Here is a 16,412-nt window from a genome sequence, read left to right on the forward strand (position 1 = left end):
CAATCCTAGTTGGGGTTGAGTTCGCTGACTACTTGCTCGCGCTCTATGTGCGGTACCGCGGTCCTGTGACGCAACAGGATCGCTTCCTTCACGCTGGGTGAAGTTTAACCCACGTGTGTATACTTATGAGTACCGCCATATAGTCTGTCATTACTTGGCAGCAGGTTCCATCTCTGCACGGTGGACCCCGAGCTGCGAACGCACCATACTCTATCTGTCTTATTATTTGGTGCATTCCGCTAGCCCTAACAGACTGTAATAATCCCTGTCTAGATGCCTCTAATACACTAACCCTATTCTAGCGGCTAACCCTACAATAATTGCAAATAACAGCGGTATTATTATAGAACTGAATCCATTTAAATTTGGCCCTGAAAATTTTTTTAGTTGTACCTGACAGCACCAACGACAGTAAGGTTATAATCCCTGACTATATGCCTCTACTACGCTATCACTACTCCAGTAGCTAACCCTACAGTAATTGCAGCTAAGAGTCTAATTACTGTATTATAGAATAGCATATATTTGAATTTTCCCTGTAAAAGACTGTTGGTTTAGTGTAGCAACACCAAGGACTGTAACGCAATGAACTCTGCTTAAATTACTCACCACAATGATAATACACTATCTCTACTCTAGTAGGTGCCACAACACTGTTTCCAGCTAACAGTGGTATTATAAAAAATAATCTATTTGAATTTGTTCTGAATAGAACGGTTGATTTCATGTTGCACCATCAGGTGCTGTAATACTATAACACACTGTCCCTTCTCCAGCAGAAACTCCCCTACACTATTTTCGGGTACAATTCTCCGTGCATTGGGGTCACCAGGACTTATATAAACCCAACTAACATGGCTACAGCATTACTGTTATTGGAAGGTAATCCTTGCATGTTTACAGGCTGAAAATCAGGCACGAAACATGTGGGGAATCGAGCATGGTGCTTGAGTACCTGGATACTCGATCGAGTACCGAGCGTCTCGAGCACCAGGATGCTCAATCGAGTACCGAGCAGTGCTTACCATGGTCACCCACCTCTAGTTAAATGTGTTCCTAAATATTATGCGAAATGTTTCCAATAAAAGCTACAACTTAATCCACGAAAAAAAGCAAGTTCCCACTCAGATACATCATCTGTTGATAAAAATATAGGGGGCTTCCACGTTACTGGAAGCACAAAAGCTCTGGAAAAATGCTATAGCTCCTCTGTCCCGAAAAGAAATCCAGCATATTCTGAACTTTCAAATCCAATTCCCTTCTCCCTTCTGAGCCCCATTGCATGCGTAAACCATATTTAGCTTCCACATGTTTAGTTTTTTCTGTAACTATGAGGGCCCACTTACTGTATTTTTCGAATTATAAAACACACTTTTTTCCCCAAAAATTTAGGGGGAAAATGAAGGTGCATCTTAAAATGTGGACATACTTTACCGGCCACAGGCGGGGATGAGGGGGTGTTCAGATGTGCGGTGCCCTGCTGCGAGTCTTCGATTCTGCAGGTGTCCTGTGCTGACGGTGTCCGGCTCTGCAGGGGCTCTGCCGACATCTTGCGAAAGCCCAGAGCCCCAGCAGTGACATGCTTTCCTATGCGGTGGACTGGACTCTGGGAGAATGGCTGCCGGCTAGGGTCAGCGCATGCGCAGATGGAGATGTCGGCCCAAGATCTTGAGAGATGATATCTCAGAGCTGAGAATTTATTGGTAAAATTGCAATTATTCTTTCTTCACAAAACAATGATATAAAATTATGGAAGACAAGTGATGTAAATATGATCACTGCACAACTTGATTAATTCACTAAGAGGTGAGGTCAGTAAGAATCAGTAAAGACCATTAGCAACTGCTGAGAAGCAACTACACTCCATGACAGAAGTTATGTCGCTTATCCATGTTATGTAAATAAAAGCTTATAACCTGACGTTAAATTCATCCATTGGTTGTATATATTATTCTTTTGAAAGCTGAAACCCTGAGAAATTTGGTTTAGGTTAAAAAAAATAAATTGGCATCAATGCAGAAATATTGATCAGTTGATGGACACAGAATGGTCAGATTTTGGTAAAACAAAAGTTTTGTCGCCTGGTCATATAATGCACCCAATCCTAGTTAACATCCTCACCTGTGCTCAGTAAATGATCAGTTAATTAGTGTGTGTGTATATAAAAAGAAACCCAGCACCCCAGACCTTCACTTGAACTGCAACTTGAGCTCTGACAACATGCCAAAAATCCACTCTGTGACCAAAGCCTGGATTATAAAGAGGCTGAAGACCAGATCCACTGCAGAGGTAGCTTGCACCTTTAATGTGTCTCAGCGTCAAGTACAAGGAATTAAAAAAAGATTTGAAGAGACTGGAGATGTGTTTGACAAGCCCAGGTCCGGCAGACCCCGCAAGACAACTGCTCAAGAGGAACGTTTGTTGGTTAAAAAATCCAAAGCAAGCCACTCTTCCACTGCATGAGAGCTCCAACAGGCCTGGTCACCTCAAGTTTTTGTGTCAACTAGAACAGTTTGTAGGATTCTGTCTCGAAATGGCCTCCATGGTCGAATCAGTGCCCAGAAGCCAGCACTAAACAAAAAGCAAATACAAAATTGTGTGGCAATTGCAAAGTCCCACAGCCTGCTAAACAGATGGACCCTGGAAAAGTAGCAGAAGTTGGATTTCTCTGATGAATCTTCAGTAGAATTATACCACAGCCGCCGCAAATACTGCAGGAGACCTACTGGAGCCCGCATGGATCCAAAATATACCCATAAAACAGTTAAAATTGGTGGTCGAAAGATCATGGTCTGGTGTTACATTCAGTATGGGGTATGCAAAACATTTGCAAGGTGGAAGGCAATATCAATAGCCTAAAATATCAAGAAGTATTAGCTACCTCTCATATTCCAAATCCTAAAAGGGGTCAAATTCTGCAGCAGGATGGTGCTCCATCTCATGCATTCATCTCTACAACAAAGTTCCTCTAGGCAAAAAAGATCAAGGTGCTCAAGGACTGGTCAGCCCAGTCACCAGACATGAACATCATTGAGCATGTTTGGGGTAGGATGAAAATGGAAGCTTGGAAGACAAAACCAAAGAATCTAGATTAACTCTGGGAGGCATGTAAGACTGCATTCTTTGCTATTCCTGATGACTTGATTAATAAATTGTATGAATCATTGTTGAACCGCATGGATGCAGTCCTTCAAGCTCTTGGAAGTCACACAAAATATTAAATATGACTCTAATAGCACCACAACTTCATTCACCAATGTTATTCAACATATATTTGTATTTTAAGTTAATTATTTGTTTGAATATCACATTACTTTTTGTGGGCGACAAAACTTTTGTCTTGCCAAAATCTGACCATTCTGTGTCCATTAACTGATCAATATTTCTGCATGTCAATTTATTTTCTTAACCTAAACCACATTTCAGAGGGTTTCAGATTTCAAAAGAATAATTTATATAACCAATGGATAAATTTAACGTCAGGTTATAAGCTTTTATTTACATAATATGAATAAGCGACATAACTTCTGTCAGGGAGTGTAGAACCCAAACAGGAAGCACTCACCATATCATTACGCAAGGGACTGAATAAACAGCATTGGCCTGGATAAGAAGCAAGTCTTTGGCTGGTTTCACATTGGCGTCTGTGCGCACAGCGTTTGATCTGCATAGATCCGCATGCAACACGCGTACATATATTTAACCCCTTCCCGACCTGTGACACAGCGTATGCGTCATGAAAGTCGGTGCCAATCCGACCTGTGACGCATATGCTGTGTCACAGAATGATCGCGTCCCTGCAGATCGGGTGAAAGGGTTAACTCCCATTTCACCCGATCTGCAGGAACAGGGGGAGTGGTAGTTTAGCCCAGGGGGGGTGGCTTCACCCCCCCGTGGCTACGATCGCTCTGATTGGCTGTTGAAAGTGAAACTGCCAATCAGAGCGATTTGTAATATTTCACCTAAAAAACTGGTGAAATATTACAATCCAGCCATGGCCGATGCTGCAATATCATCGGTCATGGCTGGAAACACTTATGTGCACCCACCCCACCGATCGCCCCCCCAGCCCTCCGATCTGTGCTCCGCTCCCCTCCGTCCTGTGCTCCGTTCCCCCGTCCTCCTGTCCGCTCCCCCCGTGCTCCAATCACACCCCCCGTGCTCCAATCAAACCCCCCCACACTCCGATCCCCCCCGCACAGCGATCCCCCTCCATGCTCCGATCCACCCCCCCGCACAGCGATCCCCCACCCCGTGCTCCAATCCACCCCCCCGTGTTTTGATCAACCCCCCCATGCTCCGACCCACCCCCCGTGCTCCGACGCCCCCCCGTGCCCTGATCTTCCCCCCCCTTATACTTACCGAGCCTCCCGGGGTCCGTCCATCTTCTTTCCTGGGCGCCGCCATCTTCCAAAATGGCGGGCGCATGTGCAGTGCGCCCGCCGAATCTGCCGGAGTGAATTTTGATCACTGAGATATAACCTATCTCAGTGATCAAAATAAAAAAAATAATAAATGACCCCCCCCCCCCTTTGTCACCCCCATAGGTAGGGACAATAAAAAAAAAATAATTTTTTTTTCCCACTAAGGTTGGGGTAAGAACTAGGGTTAGGGGTAGGGTTAGGGTTAGGGGTAGGGTTATGGTTAGGGGTAAGGTTAGGGGTAGGGTTAAGGGTGGGGGTAGGGTTAGGGGTAGGGTTAGGGGTGGGGGTAGGGTTAGAGGTAGGGTTAGGGGTAGGGTTAGGGGTAGGGTTAGGGGTAGGGGTAGGGTTAGGGGTAGGGTTAGGGTTAGGGTTCAGGATGTGCACACGTATTCTGGTCCTCTGCGGATTTTTCCGCAGAGGATTTGATAAATCCGCAGTGCTAAACTGCTGTGGATTTACCGCGGTTTTTCTGCGCATTTCACTGCGGTTTTACAACTGCGATTTTCTATTGGAGCAGTTGTAAAACCGCTGCGGAATCCGCAGAAAGAAGTGACATGCTGCGGAATGTAAACCGCTGCGTTTCCGTGCAGTTTTTCTGCAGCATGTGTACAGCGATTTTTGTTTCCCATAGGTTTACATTGAACTGTAAATTCATGGGAAACTGCTGCGGATCCGCAGCGTTTTCCGCAGCGTGTGCACATACCTTTAGAATTAGGCTATGTGCACACGGTGCGGATTTGGCTGCGGATCCGCAGCAGTGTTCCATCACGATTACAGTACCATGTAAACATATGGAAAACCAAATCCGCTGTGCCCATGGTGCGGAAAATACCACACGGAAATGCTGCGTTGTATTTTCTGCAGCATGTCAATTCTTTGTGCGTTTTACACCTGTTCCTCAATAGGAATCCACAGGTGAAATCCGCACAAAAAACACTGGCAATCCGCGGTAAATGCGCAGGTAAAACGCAGTGCCTTTTACCCGCAGATTTTTCAAAAATGGTGTGGAAATATCTCACACGAATCCGCAACGTGGGCACATAGCCTTAGGGTTAGGGTTGGGTTGGAATTAGGGTTGTGGTTAGGGTTAGGGGTGTGTTGGGGTTAGGGTTGTGATTAGGGTTACGGCTACAGTTGAGATAAGGGTTAGGGGTGTGTTGGCGTCAGAATTGAGGGGTTTCCACTGTTTAGGCACATCAGGGGGTCTCCAAACGCAACATGGCGCCACCATTGATTCCAGCCAATCTTGTATTCAAAAAGTCAAATGGTGCTCACTCACTTCCGAGCCCCGACGTGTGCCCAAACAGTGGTTTACCCCACTTTTTTTTTTACGGCTCTGCGTTATAAACTTCTGTAAAGCACTTGGGGGTTGAAAGTGCTCACCACACATCTAGGTAAGTTCCTTTCGGGGTCTAGTTTCCAAAATGGGGTCACTTGTGGGGGGTTTCTACTGTTTAGGCACACCAGGGGCTCTGCAAACGCAACGTGACGCCCGCAGACCATTCCATCAAAGTCTGCATTTCAAAAGTCACTACTTCACTTCCGAGCCCCGACGTGTGCCCAAACAGTGGTTTACCCCCACATATGGGGTATCAGTGTACTCAGGAGAAACTGGACAACAACTTTTAAGGTTAAGTTTATCCTGTTACCCTTGGGAAAATAAAAAATTCTGGGCTAAAAAATCATTTTTGAGAAAATAATTTTTTTTTTTATTTTCATGGCTCTGCGTTATAAACTTCTGTGAAGCACTTGAGGGTTCAAAGTGCTCACCACACATCTAGATTAGTTCCTTTGGGGGTCTAGTTTCCAAAATGGGGTCATTTGTGGGGGATCTCCAATGTTTAGGCACACAGGGGCTCTCCAAACGCGACATGGTGTCCGCTAATGATTGGAGCTAATTTTCTATTTAAAAAGCCAAATGGCGTGCCTTCCCTTCTGAGCCCTGCCGTGCGCCCAAACAGTGGTTTACCCCCACATATGGGGTATCTGCGTACTCAGGACAAACTGGACAACAACAATTGTGGTCCAATTTCTCCTATTACCATTGGCAAAATAGGAAATTCCAGGCTAAAAAATCATTTTTGAGAAAAGAAAAATTATTTTTTATTTTCATGGCTCTGCATTATAAACTTCTGTGAAGCACCTGGGGGTTTAAAGTGCTCAGTATGCATCTAGATAAGTTCCTTGGGGGGTCTAGTTTCCAAAATTTGGTCACTTGTGGGGGAGATCCAATGCATAGGCACACCACACAGGGGCTCTCCAAACGCGACATGGTGTCCGCTAACAATTGGAGCTAATTTTCCATTCAAAAAGTCAAAAGGCGCGCCTTCCCTTCCGAGCCCTGCCGTGTGCCCAAACAGTGGTTTACCCCCACATATGAGGTATCGGCATACTCGGGAGAAATTGCTCAACAAATTTTAGGATCCATTTTATCCTATTGCCCATGTGAAAATGAAAAATTGAGGTGAAAAGAAATTTTTTGTGAAAAAAAAGTACTTTTTCATTTTTATGGATCAATTTGTGAAACACCTGAGGGTTTAAAGTGCTCACTAGGCATCTAGATAAGTTCTTTGGGGGGTCCAGTTTCCAAAATGCAGTCACTTGTGGGGGAGCTCCAATGTTTAGGCACACAGGGTCTCTCCAAGCGCGACATGGTGTCCGCTAACGATGGAGATAATTTTTCATTCAAAAAGTCAAATGGCGCTCCTTCCCTTCAGAACCTTACCATGTGCCCAAACAGTGGTTTACCCCCACATGTGAGGTATCGGTGTACTCAGGAGAAATTGCCCAACAAATTTTAGGATCCATTTTATCCTGTTGTCCATGTGAAAATGAAAAAAGTGAGGCTAAAGAATTTTTTTGTGAAAAAAAGTACTTTTTCATTTTTACGGATCAATTTGTGAAGCTCCTGGGGGTTTAAAGGGCTCACTATGCATCTAGATAAGTTCCTTGGGGCGTCTAGTTTCCAAAATGGGGTCACTTGTGGGGGAGCTCCAATTTTTAGGCACACGGGGGCTCTCCAAACGTGACATGGTGTCCGCTAAAGAGTGCAGCCAATTTTTCATTCAAAAAGTCAAATGGCGCTCCTTCCCTTCCAAGCCCTGCCGTGCGCCGAAACAGTGGTTTACCCCCACATATGAGGTATCAGCATACTCAGGACAAATTGGACAACAACTTTCGTTGTTCAGTTTCTCCTTTTACCATTGGGAAAATAAAAAAATTGTTGCTGAAAAATCATTTTTGTGACTAAAAAGTTAAATGTTCATTTTTTCCTTCCATGTTGCTTCTGCTGCTGTGAAGCACCTGAAGGGTTAATAAACTTCTTGAATGTGGTTTTGAGTACCTTGAGGGGTGCAGTTTTTAGAATGGTGTAACTTTTGGGTATTTTCAGCCATATAGACCCCTCAAACTGACTTCAAATGTGAGGTGGTCCCTAAAAAAATGGTTTTGTAAATTTCGTTGTAAAAATGAGAAATAGCTGGTCAAATTTTAACCCTTATAACTTCCTAGCAAAAAAAAATTTTGTTTCCAAAATTGTGCTGATGTAAAGTAGACATGTGGGAAATGTTATTTATTAACTATTTTGTGTCACATATCTCTCTGGTTTAACAGAATAAAAATTCAAAATGTGAAAATTGCGAAATTTTCAAAATTTTCGCCAAATTTCCGTTTTTATCACAAATAAACACAGAATTTATTGACCTAAATTTACCACTAACATGAAGCCCAATATGTCACGAAAAAACAGTCTCAGAACCACTAGGATCCATTGAAGCGTTCCTGAGTTATTACCTCATAAAGGGACACTGGTCAGAACTGCAAAAAACGGCAAGGTCTTTAAGGTCAAAATAGGCTGGGTCATGAAGGGGTTAACATGGTGTACACAGAGTCTAGCGTTTGCATGCGCTCACTTGCGGATGCGTATGCATGCATAATTTTAAGTCTGTACGGGGATCCAGCAAATGCAGCATGTTGCATTTTTTGAGGCGACAAATATGCACTGCTATACGCATGCGGATGAGTGCAGATGAAATGCATCAAAACATTTGCATTTGCTACTGATTGGTAAATATTGACTGTCAATATGACACATGTGGTAAAATCATGTATTTTCTTTACATAACAGTTCCAGTACAGCAGAGCAGGGGTAGAGTCAGGCAAACGTTCAGGTGGAAAGACGGCGGGTAAGTATTCTTGACTGTTTTGTTTTGTTTTTTTCTTTACAACTATATTAATGTATTTCTTTGATTTCTAGGTTCCACATCGTGAAGCCATAATTGAAAACGACCTCCTAATAATATTGGTGTAGGAGCGAGTTCCGTTATGGGACACCCGGGATCAGCGGCACTCGGACACTGTGGTCATTCGGCGGCTTTGGGATGAAGTGGCCAGATCGCTGTTGCATGATTGGAACCATGCCACGCCACAAGTCAGAGAGGATTTTTGTAAGTATTACAATGTGGTCTGACGCTGCAGTGAGCCTGTGTGCGTTGTTTTACAATTTCTTTTTTTTTTCCCTTCACAGTGAAGAGAGTCAAAGTCCTGTGGCATGCAATGAAGGATTGCTTCAATAAGGTCATGAGAGAGGAGAGTCGGGTTCAAAGTGATTCTAAACACCATCGTAGTCTCTCCTTCCTGAGGCCTGCTGTTGGTCATCAAACATAAGTATTTTTGTGTTGTATTCCATGGCATAACATCTTATTTTTTCTTTTCAACAGGTGGCGCAGTGGTTAGCACTGCAGCCTTGCAGCGCTGGAGTCCTGGGTTCTAATCCCACCCAGGACAACATCTGCAAAGAGTTTGTATGTTCTCTCCGTGTTTGCGTGGGTTTCCTCCGGGTACTCCGGTTTCCTCCCACATTCCAAAGACATACTGATAGGGAATGTAGATTGTGAGCCCCATCGGGGACAGCGATGATGATGTGTGCAAACTGTAAAGCGCTGCGGAATATGTTAGCGCTATATAAAAATAAAGATTATTATTATTATATTATTATAATTTGGTGCTTTAAAATTTTAAAATTTTTTTGCAGTAATATTTTTCATTTCTTTTTCAAACAGAACCTGGAGCAGCACCGTTGAACCTGGATCATCCTCTGTTGGAGCGGCCACTCATCGAACAGCCACCGAACAGTCCCAGTAATCCACCAGCTATGGAGCAAGTGGGCAGGCTTCACAGGCTGGAGAACAGGCAGCTAGTCCTTCAGGTTTTTCCCTGTTCCAGTCCTCTGCCACTGTTTTTTTTTTGCTCTTGTCGCCAGCGACAGAAGGCCTGGAACAGGCCACTCATGCCCGAGTTTGTTCACATAGGCTAGGTCTTCCACCTTTCCCACACACCCCGCCCCAGCAGCAAGAATGGTGGATGAATTGGTTTTCTTCTGTCAGATAACTGCTCCTTCACACCAATCCCACTGCCACCCTCTGTTACCCTTCCTTCCTTTGAGGTGCACTCTGTGCACATCTATTCCCCCTCGAACATCCAACTGGCTGTCATGTACTGCCCCCCAGGGCCAGCCATCACATTCTTCGATCTCTTCGCCACCTGGCTACCTCATTTCCTTTCCCCTGACATCCCCACTATCATCATGGATGGCTTCAACATCCCCATTGACACTTCCATCTCAGTTGCCACTAAACTTCTATCTCTCATTTCCTCCTTCGGCCTCAATCAATGGTCTTCTGCAGCCACTCACAAAAATGGCCACACATTGGACCTCATCTTCACCCGCCTCTGCTACCTATCTAGCCACTCTAACTATCCTCTACCTCTTTCTGACCACAACCTACTTACATTCTCGTCCTTCTCCTCTCCTTGTCCACAATCCCCACTCCTTGTCCACAATCCCCACTCCACAAACTTGCACACCCTCGCAGAAATCTTAAACACCTTGATCTACACGCACTCTCTGAATCCCTTCTCCCTCTTACAGACAAAGGTTCCCTACACAATGCGAATTCTGCTGCCACTCTTTATAACACCACAGTAGCTGTAGCTCTGGAATCGGTTGCCCCTCTTACACATACCAAAGCTTGCAAAGTCAACAGACAGTACAGTCCTGGCAATCCAGCCTGACCAAAGAACAGAGGTGGGCCTCCAGGGTTGCTGAGTGGAGATGGAAAGATACCACTCCAGCGAGCACTTTATTGCATTCAAACAGTCCCTCACTACTTTCAAGGCCACACTCGCTGCAGTAAAACAAACCTACTTCTCATCTCTCATATCCTCCCTGTCTCACAACCCTAAACAGTTATTCAACACTTTCAATTCTCTCCTCCGTCCCCCAACACCCCCTTTCTCTCCACTCATCTCAGCCAAAAACTTTGCCTCATTTTTCTAGCAGAAGATTGATAACATCTGAAACAGTTTTGGTCAACAACCCTCAGTGCCCTCCTAACTGCTCAGCCCTTCTCCTCCAAAACCAATTTCTCCACCATTACAGAAGATCGACTGTACTCTCAAGATCATATCTCACCACCAGTGCACTTGACCCGATCCCATCTCACTTGATCTCAAACGTCACCACAGTCTTCATCCCAACCCTAACCCATCTCTTCAACTTATCACTAACAACTCGTGTTTTCCCATCTAGCTTTAAACATGCCTCAATCACACCTATCCTCAAAAAGCCCTCTCTTGATCTATCCTCAGCATCTAGCTATCGCCTCATATCACTTCTCCTCTATACCTCAAAGCTAGTGGAACAACATGTCCATCTTGAACTGTTCTCCCACCTCTCTATTTGCTCCCTCTTTGACAGCTTACAATCTGGCTTCCGGCCGCATCACTCTACTGAAGCTGCCCTAACTAAAGTCACCAATGACCTATTAACCGCCAAAGCCAAGAGACACTACTCTGTCCTCCTCCTCCTAGACCTGTCCTCTGTCTTTGACTCAGTGGATCATTCCCTATTATTACAGACCCTCTCATCTCTTGGCATCACTGACTTGGCCCTACCTTGAAACTCGTTATACCTATGAGCTGGGACATTCAGCATCTCCCACTCGCACACCACCTACTCATCTCGCCCACTATCTGTCAGAGTCCCTCAAGGTTCAGTCCTAGGGCCTCTGCTCTTCTCCATTTACACCTTGGGCCTTGGACAGCTCATAGAATATCATGGCTTTCAGTATCACCTCTATGCTGATGACACATAGATCTATATCTCTGAACCAAATATCACCTCCCTGCAAACCAGAATCCCACAATATCTGTCTAATTTTTCATCCTTCTTCTCTGCTAGATTTCTAAAACTTTATATGGACAAAACAGAATTCATCATATTTCCCCTATCTCACTTGACTCATTCAATAGACCTATCCATTAAAGTAAATGGTTGTTCACTCTTCCCAGTCCCACAAGCTCGCTGGCTTGGGGTAATCCTTGACATTGATCTGTCCTTCAAACCACATATACAAGCCGTTTCCACTTCTTGCCAACTTCAACTCAAAACTATTTCCCAGATCTGTACATTCCTCAACCAAGAATCTGCAAAAACCCTAGTCCATGCCCTCATCATCTCCCACCTTGACCACTGCAAACTCGTGCTCTGTGGCTTCCCCTCTAACACTCTCGCACCCCTCTATTCTATTATAAACTCTGCTGCCCGACTAATCCACCCTTCCCCCGCTATTCCCCGGCATCTCCCCTCTGTCAATCCCTGCACTGGCTTCCTATTACCCATATACTCCAGTTCAAAACCCTAACCATGACATACAACCCCATCCACAACCTGTGTCCTCCATACAGCTGTGACTTCGTCACTTACTTACCTGCATGCAACCTTCCATCCTCAGAGGATCTCCTTCTCTACTCCCCTCTTATCTCCTCTTCCCACAATCACATACGAGATTTCTCCCACACATCACCCCTAATCTGGAACTCTCTACCACAGCATTTCAGACTCTCGCCTATCATGGAAACCTTCAAAAATAACCTGAAGACCTACCTCTTCTTACAAGCCTACAACTTGCAGTAACCAACGATCGACCAAACCACCTCATGACCAGCTCTACCCTCGCCTACTGTATCCTCACCCATCACTTGTAGTTTGTGAGACCTTGCGGGCAGGGTCCTCTCTCCTCCTGTACCAGTCGTGACTTGTATCGTTTAAGATTACTGTACTTGTTTTTATTATGTATACCCTCCTCACATATAAAGAGCCATTGAATAAATGGCGCTATAATAATAAATAATAATAATAATTCTTCTTCATGAGGTATTGTGTTAGGGTTTGAGAATTGAACCAAATAGAAATAAATAACAAATAAGGTGCAATCGCAACTCGGGGTCCACCGTACAGTAAACTGCTGCTAGTATTAACAAGCCGGATAAAAAATTAGCGAACGTTCCTCCTTAAACACACTGAGTTAACTCCACACAGTGTGAATGGAATGCAGAAAACCAAACCCAAATGTAACTCAGAGGCGTACAGGGAGAGGAATGCCTACTCAGCTAACGACCAAGAGGTATAGGGACAGCAAGTACCAGCTCAGCTAAACACCGAGAGGGGAACAGGGAAGGTTAGTACCAGCTCAGCTAATCACCGAGCGGTACAGGGAAGGTATGTACCTTCTGTGATAACCACTGAGGGGTACTGGGATAATAGGAAGTGTGCAATACCCCATTAGAACCACTGCAAAAGAACACGTGGGTTGAACTTGCTCTGTGTTGCATTACCCTGTCAACTCCACAGGGAAGTGTAGCATACACACGGATTGGAAACAGATAGCAAGAACTCAGTCAGCAAGAACACGCAGCAAACCTCCTTTCTGGAAGAGCCGGAATTCTAATGGCTTGATGCCAGCCCTGAACTCATACAGCTAATCTCTTCTCGTAGGTGGTGGAATTTTAATGGCATAGGACCAGCCCTGAACACATGCTGACACAGATCACTAACGTCCCACTGGTAGTTGATACGGTGATAAACACACAAAATGCACAGACAGAGCAATAGCAAAACCACCCACACATACACCGAACACAATTGATGCTAGCACGCCTGCGTGCTTTGCTGAAAGCCCTTTATGCGCTAGGCTCCACCCCAAACACTCACGCCCAGTCGAATGGGGCATCACCCTTGCGCCAATCCGGAGCTGCAACATCACCAGAGCAGAAAGCATCCGAACACCAATGACAAGTCGCCACATCACGGACATGCTGAGTAAGGTGATTTCTGGACTTAGACTTCAGAGAGTGGGGCTGCCTCTGTATACCACTGGTTACCATAGACATTACCTGGAGAGCCAGCAGTAACCACATGTATAAAAGGAGCCTGAGCAAGATGCTGGGATCCAGCAGCAGACCCAGTGGCTGGACCTGAATGGGAGACCAGAGGAACAAACAGTGCCTGCGATACATCCCACATGGCAGGGAAGTCCCGGCCTCTAACACATTGTCAAAGGTTTTCATTTGGGTTTTATGCTGCTAGCTTTGGATTTACTCTTGTTACCTGAATCTACATTGTCCTCATCACCAGACACCAGCTTTCATGTGACAGCAGTGTGGGAAGGGTTATGTTAAGCCCCTTCCCTTTGGGAGTGGGTAAAGAATATCCCAGTGCTTAAGAACTTGCTTAGCAGTGGTGGCTTTTACAAAGTGCATGTATGACTGTGCTTTTGCTGGTCTGATGTGTGTCACTACAGAGTAGTTATAATACAAATCTCTGATAAATTAATCCACTTTATTCAAACTCCAGTTAAAATGTCATCATATGGCAGGATGGTAAAACAACTTTTTGATGAGATTTGAGCAACCAAAACCGAAACTATTAAGACCGGTTGGTCGAAACGTTTCAACAAGGTATTTTGCCATCCTGCCATATAATGATGTTTTAATTGGATTTTTCATAAAGTGGATGAATTTTATCTTTTCCTTATTTGGATGAATTATATTATCTGCTGTAGCCAACGGGCTTGTTGATAATTTGAACTAATCCCTTTTTTCTTGTTCATGATTATTATACTCTGTATCAGATGTATAAGAGGGGTAATATAGCTTATTTGAGAATGGGAGAAGGAAGCCAAGATACTGTAACTGACCAGTTTTCTGTCTGTCCATCACACGCTCCTACTAAATTACTGCAATCAAAGGTCTTGAAATTCATGAATTGGTAATACATAAGGTATATCAGGAAGTTGAATTGCTTTTCAGTACACAATATGGACAGCTTAAATGGAATCTTTCGGCATAAAATGACTATTTAAATAAATCATACTAAATAAATAAGTGAACCTATAACCACCTTTCTTGATGCGGCGGTGGAGAGACAAGGGTGTGTCCCCTGTGGTCGCTGCATGGCTTGTCCTAACGTTGACCACTGCAACACTTTCACGGACTCAAGTGGCTCTCCGGAGTTTATGATTAGGAAGAGGATTTTGTGCACGGATAATAATTTTATCTATTATACTGTATGCCCGTACAATAAAATATATCTGGGTTTGACCACACGACAACTTAAAGTACGCAGCGTTCATGGCATTGCAGCTGTAGAGACCAAGGTAGACGCATCTATGTTGAAAACCCTCCCACGCCACTTCAGGGACTATCATAACTGTGATGAATGTCTCCTCAGGGTTCGTGGGATTGAAAAATTAGAGGTTGGTATTCGTGGTGGTGGAACCTCAAAAAGACTCGCACAAATGAAGTCCAGGTGGATTTGGTCCCTTCACACTGTCCATCCATCTGGACTCAATGAAAATATGATCTTTGCCCCTTTCCTATGATCAATGTTCCATCCATCTATCTATATCCTGGATTAGGGCCCTTGTTGCATATTGAAATGTCACCTTGTATGTGTATATGTTTTTAATGTTTTATTATTTGCTTTTTTATTGTCATATGTAGCTATTCACTTTATATTAAAATTACAGTATATCATTTCATCCTTATGCGGTTTGATAATCAAGCATCAACTGCCATTCTAATTTATGGTTCCGGGATATGTCCAGCCCTTTGAAAGCACGAATGTGATGGAGAATGAGTTACAACCTATTCTCTAATGGAGTTCTGGACCTGATGGATAAACTACGCCCATATCAAACATCGGATGATAATGTCACTGAGCGATCTTGCTTGTAATGATATGTGTATTGTACCATAGTTACTAGTTTATTGTTTTGAATTATATATTTGGTGAGGAATATATCGAACACACCTTAGTATTTTTTCAAAGTCACTGCTCTTTTTTATCTTGTGGTATTACTGTAGTTTCCATTTGTTGTACCTAATTCATCAAACTGATAATAAATAAAAAATGGTCTTTCTTGCTGGCTTGAATGGTTTTTGAAAAATTTTGCACCAAAAGTCACATGATGGCATCAAAAAGTTGCAAAAATTACATCAAAAACTTGTTGTACTGAAAATTACTCTAAGGAAGCGAAGCAGGAGTCTGTAGTGAAGCTGTGCCAAATTTTGTGACGTTTTAAAGAAGTCACAATTAATGAATCAGGGTAAAACATCTGAAATTGCTAGACACTAACCCAAAGCATAAAGAAAACAAACAAATAGGTGAAAATAAAGAAACATTAAAAATGTGCAAAGGTTATTATGAATTGGGTACAAAGAAAACTAGACAGAAAATAGGCACAAAGGCAATGAGGAATTGTGACTCTGGTTTGGTTCACATGTTTCTTTGCTCCTTGCTTCTACAGTATATATGTATGTCTGTGGTTCTGCTGTCTTTAGTCTGAATCTACCAAGTACACATTTCTATATGAACAACGAAAACTGTTATGTAAGCAGGTGTCTCCAAATGTTTGACCAGTACTGTACACCAATAAAGTCTTAGGCTAGGATACAATAATGCCTTTTTGATACAATTTTCTAATTTTGGAGCATTAAGGAAGGACTTTTAAAACAGTATTAAAACCAGGCAGTATGGAACATTCATTCTATTCTAATTAATAGAAATTGCTTTGCTAAAATAATTTTATTGAACAGACAGAACAAAGCTCCACAAATTCTGGATAACAAACACATTAGAAATGTCAA

The 16,412-nt window shown here is 43.6% G+C and overlaps 1 long non-coding RNA gene across 1 annotated transcript; it reads left to right on the top strand.

The window, feature by feature from the left end:
- Nucleotides 1-774: 774 nt before the first annotated feature.
- LOC138676891 (uncharacterized) lies at nt 775-15,673 on the top strand. The gene is made up of 4 exons (XR_011320841.1): nt 775-882; nt 8,551-8,608; nt 8,680-8,869; nt 8,950-15,673. It is a non-coding gene; the product is annotated as an uncharacterized lncRNA (long non-coding RNA).
- Nucleotides 15,674-16,412: the final 739 nt, after the last annotated feature.

The sequence above is a fragment of the Ranitomeya imitator genome, chromosome 1 (assembly GCF_032444005.1).
Source record: "Ranitomeya imitator isolate aRanImi1 chromosome 1, aRanImi1.pri, whole genome shotgun sequence".
Lineage (NCBI taxonomy): Eukaryota > Metazoa > Chordata > Amphibia > Anura > Dendrobatidae > Ranitomeya > Ranitomeya imitator.